The sequence below is a fragment of the Gordionus sp. m RMFG-2023 genome, chromosome 4, assembly GCF_954871325.1.
Source record: "Gordionus sp. m RMFG-2023 chromosome 4, tfGorSpeb1-WG-v2, whole genome shotgun sequence".
In the NCBI taxonomy this organism is placed as follows: Eukaryota; Metazoa; Nematomorpha; class Gordioida; order Chordodea; family Parachordodidae; genus Gordionus; species Gordionus sp. m RMFG-2023.
Genome location: NC_088778.1, coordinates 21,541,079 through 21,547,787, shown reverse-complemented (window position 1 = coordinate 21,547,787; position 6,709 = coordinate 21,541,079). Strand labels below are relative to the sequence as shown.

The following is a 6,709-nucleotide window of genomic DNA, read 5'->3' as shown; positions in this document are numbered from 1 at the left end:
AAAGTAAAATAATTAGTAAAGTCTAACCTTATTCTAAAAAATTAATTAAGGCTTATCTTTAGAAGGTTTAAATCGATTGATTATGTTGAAACATTCACATCTTTGTAATAAAATGATAATCCATTTTAATAAAAATGAATGAGGCATGGGCCAGGTTAATAAGCAAAATGGAAGCTAGAAATACAAATAGACGACTTAGCCATAGCCAAAAAATTAGCTAAGCCTTAGCCAAAAATAAATGGGGTAAACCTAAAAATAAATGAGCTTCTAGGCCTAAGCTGAAAAAGCTAATTCAGCCGAATACCCAACTATACAAAAAGACATAAAAATAACGAATCGAATCTAATTCGTGATAATAACATCAATAAAATATACTTTAATGCCAGGAGGACCTTTTAAACCATCTTTTCCATTGGTTCCAGGTGAACCATCTTTACCTGATTTTCCCTTTTTCCCCCGTTTACCGGGCTTTCCGTCGAATCCGGTTAATCCTGGGTCACCCTATAAAAGATAAAAATCAATCATTTATTATGCTATGCTACTTTTTTGACTTTTAAAAAATTAAAACTAATTAAATGAGAAAATGGACTCCGAGTATATTTAAATAACGCGATTTACGTCATTTCATATAATATAATTTATTTATAATAATGATAATTTTTTTCATGATTTACGGTTATAAAATTATCCATTCCGTTAAGGCCAAGGTTTCCTGGTCTTCCGACCTTTCCATCTTGCCCAGGAAGCCCATCTAATCCAGGCGCTCCTGGATAACTATCGTAACCAGATTTTCCTTGATAACCCTTATAAATATATATTGAAAAGGGGGTTTAAATATAGTTATAAATACTTTTAAAAAATTAATTAAGTTTCATAAAATAAATTGAATCTATGTAACATTTTTATAATTATCACAATTTATCGCTATTATCAGGGATATATTGAATAGGGAACTATGAGGGGCTAAGACTTTTTCAAAGTTTGAGAACCCCTTTATATTATACAGGTGACGAACAACCAAGGCCTTTTGCACTGCTTTACATTACTAAACTTAATAGGCTTGTTGTTTGGAAATAAAATATCAAAGCCTCATAGAATTTTCTTTTTAAATGGCATCCATTTTGGACTTACTTTGCATTTAAGGTTTTTGTGTGAAATTTATTAAGTTATAACTGAAGAAATAAACAAACATTATTTATTATCTCAATTAATAATTTTAATTCAAAAATTACGATTTACAAATATATTTATATTAATTTATATGAAATATATGTCAATTACTATTAAAGCAATATTTATTTTAATTTTTTTTATGACAAACGCAAATGGAAAACATCAATGCCACCATTCTAGGATCTTTATCCTCAAACGGTTTTACTACCTATATTTTTACAACAAACAGGGATAAGTCTGATTACAGATAGAGCAAATAAGATGACGGAAAAATATTCTGAAGTAGCTAAACGCTAAAGCACTATGTACCTCATTCTATTAAAAATCCATTTGCTTAAATCACATGTTAAGTTTTATGCCAAAAATATAAAAATTCATTTTAAATGAACTAGGGGTATTTGTTATGTTTGTATACTTCTGATTCTAAATGAATATTATAAAAAAAATTAATAAATTTTATTATAAAATTCGAACTTATATTGGCATTTAGAGTTCCTATAAAAAAATATCTATGTGGAAAATCATTTCAAGTCGTCATCGGAAAGGTTTATGACGTTTACAGAAAATCGTATAAAAATAATTTCGAAATTAGGGAAATTATTTAAAATACAGAGAATTATATATAATTATTGATGAGTAGGCCTAAAACGAATTATTTGTTATTTGATATTCGATGAATTTAAATAATGAGGAAAATTATTCGTATTATTCGAAATTATTCGAAATTATTTATATATAAATATTCGTAATTATTCGCAAATATTTTATTGCAAGTAAAATAAAAAAAAATTAAATTTTCCTAGTGGATATTATTTTGTTTTATTTTATTTCCTATTATCAAATAATCAAATCATAACAAGTTATATTTGCTGAAAAAGTTTAATGGAAGAAAAGGAAAAGCTTCAAAGTAAAATATAATTATTTTATTTTGATTGTTTCTCTTTAATCATTTTTGATGTTATGAACAAGTCAAAACATTTTTATAGAGTGTGCCTCTTTCCCATATTCTCGAGCTCCTGACAGATAAATAACTAAATTTTTTTTGACTAGTTCTTATTATTTGATTAGGAAAATCCTTTTCCCATTTAGTAACCTTATTTTTGGCAAATTTTAAAGACAATCTAATTCAGATTGTGCATTATAATATCTTCATCCTCTATTACATTGTCATAATCACCTCTAAAAATTATATTAATAATTAAATAAAGGAAATTTATGCTACTAAATTATTTTTATATATTAAATAAAATCTATAATGAAATACTTTCTAAAATTTTGTTATATTTTATATGCAAATATTTAAAATGTAGATATTTTAAATAGATTATAATTTTAAAAATTTTATTTTGTCATAATCACCTTCACCTCTAACTAATAAAATGATATTAATAATAAAAATAAATTTATGCTACTAAAGTATTTTTAATAAATAAAATCTATAATGAAATACTTTCTAAAATTTTGTTATATTTTATATGCAAATATTTAAAATGTAGATATTTTAAATAGATTATAATTTAAAAAATTTTATTATATCATAATCACCTTCACCTCTAATAAAATGATATTGATAATAAAAATAAATACATGATTAAATAAAGGAAATTTATGCTACTAAAGTATTTTTAATAAATAAAATCTATAATGAAATACTTTCTAAAATTTTGTTATATTTTATATGCAAATATTTAAAATGTAGATATTTTATATAGATTAAAAATTTTATTTTGTCATAATCCCTTCACCTCTAATAAAATGATATTAATAATAAAAATCAATACATTATTAAATAAAGGAAATTTATGCTACTAAAGTATTTTTGATAAATAAAATCTATAATGAAATATTTTCTAAAATTTTGTTATATTTTATATGTAAATATTTAAAATAAATTTTAAAATGTAGATATTTTATATAGATTATAATTTTAAAAATTTTATTTTTTCATTATCACCTTCACCTCTAATAAAATGATATTAATAATAAAAATAAATACATGATTAAATAAAGGAAATTTATGCTACTAAAGTATTTTTATATAATAAATAAAATCTATAATGAAATACTCTCTAAAATTTGTTATATATTATGCAAATATTTAAAATAAATTTTAAAATGTAGATATTTTAAAATTTTTATTGTATAAAAACTATTTTAAAAAATGTAATTTAACAATTACATAAAATATAAATTTAAAAAAATATATAAATAATACACTGTACTTTGATTAAAATAGTATTTCCATAAATTTTAAGAATTAATACAAAAATTATATAAAAATTATAACTAAGAATTTATTTTACAAAAATAAATATTATTTAAAACTAATATTATCATATTGCTATTTTTGATTTGAATTTATAAAGAAAGTTCTAATTTTCTCTAAGGTTTTGCTAATTCATAATGGGAATAAAAATAGTAAATTAAAATAATTTTATTTTTTAAAAAAGACCCCCCCCCCCCATGCCTATGCCACTGTTTAATTAATTTACTGTTTTTTTCTTTCAGCTTCTAATGTGTCATTAATATGGAATTTCAGGAAGGATGGTAAACTTAGATTTTATATGATATAATGTTAAAATATATTCAAAGATCAATTAGAAAATCTTGATGGAAGAAGATATGGTGAAGGACATAGTCAATCCTCAAATAGTTCAAGATCTATATCAATCTCTGATCAAACTGAACCTTTTAATGCTAGGCGGAAAAATTCTTTAATATGGAATCATTATTTCTATGATGCTAAAAAAGAAACAGCTAAATGTAAAATATGCAATGTAGAGATAATGTGCAAGAAAAAAACTACGTCAGCACTAATTAATCATAACAAAAGATTTCATCAAAAACTAAATAATACTATTAGAAACTATTTAAATGATATACCCTAAACAAATGATGATGATGTTAAGCATTATTTATTAAAATTTTTGCTAAAGTCAAATATACCTTTTAAAATTCTCGCCACTCAGGAATTCAAGTCCTTCGTTAGAGCTTTAAATCCTGAAATAAATATATGCTCAATACCGTCAATTAAACTATATATGAATGAAATTTTTAATAAAGAATTCAATAAAGTTAAAATAATTATAAATAATTTAAAATGCCAAATTAACTTTACAACTGATATAAGCCCTACTAATGTACCATTTTTAGGGTTGACCTGCCACTTTATTGATGAAAAATGAGAGATGAAATCATTGTTATTGGATATAGTTCCATTTACTGATTCGCATTCTGGTGAAAATATTTATAGAGAGTTTTCTCAAATTATAAAAAATTATAATATCGACATAAGAAAGATAGCAATTACTTGCGATAATGCTAGCTCTAACTCTACTTTCATAAAAATTCTTCGTATAAAACACCCAAATTGTGGAATTTTACATGTGCGATGTTTTGCACATGTACTCAATTTAGTAGTACAGGAAATATTTAAGAAAGTAGACAGGCAAGTATCAAAATTAACAATCATAAAGATTATTCGCAATTCTTTTACAAAGACAAATATTATGCAAGATGTGTGCTCCTCCCTACTTCCCCCTATGAAATATTTAAAATTAAAATTAGACACATCCATCAGATGGAATAGTTCTTGGTCGAAAGAGCTATTAAAATGAGAAGGGCTATTGATGAAGTTGTGACTCAGATATATGATGATATATCTGATATCGAAGAAAGAAAACTTATCGAAGTAATTTAATTTAATTTACTAATTATTATTTTTTATCAGGATGATTGGACTACTTTAATAAACATACAAAACAAATTAAAACTTTTTTTGATTTTACCGAAGATATATGTGGTGATACATATCCTACCCTAAATCTTGTCATCCCTTTCTATGTTTCTTTAATCAAACATTTAAATTCATTTGATCTCGATTTTATAAACTCTATCAGTGCGATTGAGAAAATAGAAACTTATTATAACTTAACAAATATTCACACTATAATATTAACAATACTGGATCCTAGACTAAAAATGGAATTTTTTGAGCAACTACCAACTATATATAACATAGACACGACAAATCTGTTAGAAAAATTTAAAGATGTACATAATGATTACAAAATAAAATATAATATCAAATCAAATCAACATCAGTTAACCCAATAGTACAGTCGAACATGGATAGAATTTTTAAACAAAATAACATCGCATCAGTATGTGAGGTGGAGACATATCTTAACGAAATAAGAATCAGTTCAAATAAGAGTCCCTTAGAATGGTGGAGATTGCATGGGGATCGTTTTCCTGTGTTGTCGAAAATGGCAACTGATATATTGTCAATTCAGGGATCGGCTTCATGTGAGCGGTTGTTCTCAATAGGAACAAATATGATAATGAAAAATAGAATGTCTTTGAAGGAGGAAACTATTAGAAAGACTTTATGCTTAAAAAATTGGATATTATCAAATTCGGATTTACTATAATTTTATATTTTTGTGTATTATTTTCTATTTTTATAAAATAAGATTATTGTACATTTTTAGAAAATTTTAATAAGATTTGAATATTAGATTGAAGAAATAGTTTAAATATTTTTTTATAAGCAATTCTAATTCTAAAAATCGGATATTTTGGTCAATTTGTTTGGTTAACGTTATATGAAATCATTGGGTTTTATTTCGTTTATTTTCTATAAATTTTTATATTGTAATGACAATTAGTTTAGAGAATCCTTAAAAGTGTCATCTTTAAACATCTGTAAAATTTTTTTTGCAAAATATTTTATAAGCTTTAGAAAAATTTTTGAATCGAATCGAATATTCGATGAATCGAAACGAATAATGATTTTACGAATCAATTATTCGATTCGTTTTTTTGTAGGCCTATTGATGAGTAGCTGTATGAAAGACTATGAAGTATTATTCAAACTTAAATGATATATCAACTAGAATTAATGACTAAAAATAACACGTGTAAAGGTGTTTCAAAAATGTAAAACTAATACAAAATAAAAATTCTAGTACTCAACTAACAAGTCCTTAATTCGGCATTGATCTAGAGTTAACTGATCTTATTATCTTTGAAATTTCAATGCAAAAGTACAAAAAGTGACTTTTAATAATATTAATCACAAGTTATTATTATATAAAACAGTTAAAATAATTATATAAAAATATCAATAAAGCGATAGTTTAATGAGGTTTTCCAACATGCGTAGTAAGTTTCAATTCAAAAATATTTTTTTCCAAACAATTTCTATTTCATACGAATTTATAAATATAAAATTTTATAACCTTGAGCCCTTTGGGGCCCTTTTTTCCTGGTTTACCTGGAGCTCCTCGTGGACCTTTAATACCTGGGTTTCCTTTATATCCAATAGGTCCAGGATATCCATTTTTGCCTGGCTTTCCCTGAGCTCCCGGACTGCCCCATGGACATAAATGGCAGGACCCTTAATAATTTAATTAAAAAACTTTTTTCAAAACTCCTTTTTTAAAAACGTAACAGTTATTAAAAGGAGAAAATACATTAACTAATAAAATGATTATTATTGCCATGCAAAATATAATTCATTTTCTAATTTTTG

At 24.3% G+C, this 6,709-nt stretch overlaps 1 long non-coding RNA gene across 1 annotated transcript; it reads right to left on the bottom strand.

The window, feature by feature from the left end:
* Positions 1–383: 383 nt before the first annotated feature.
* Positions 384–6,434, bottom strand: LOC135927875 (uncharacterized). Its single transcript, XR_010572199.1, has 3 exons — positions 6,417–6,434; positions 675–803; positions 384–501 (listed from the first exon to the last, which is right to left on the bottom strand). It is a non-coding gene; the product is annotated as an uncharacterized LOC135927875 (long non-coding RNA).
* Between the last annotated feature and the right edge of the window lie 275 nt (positions 6,435–6,709).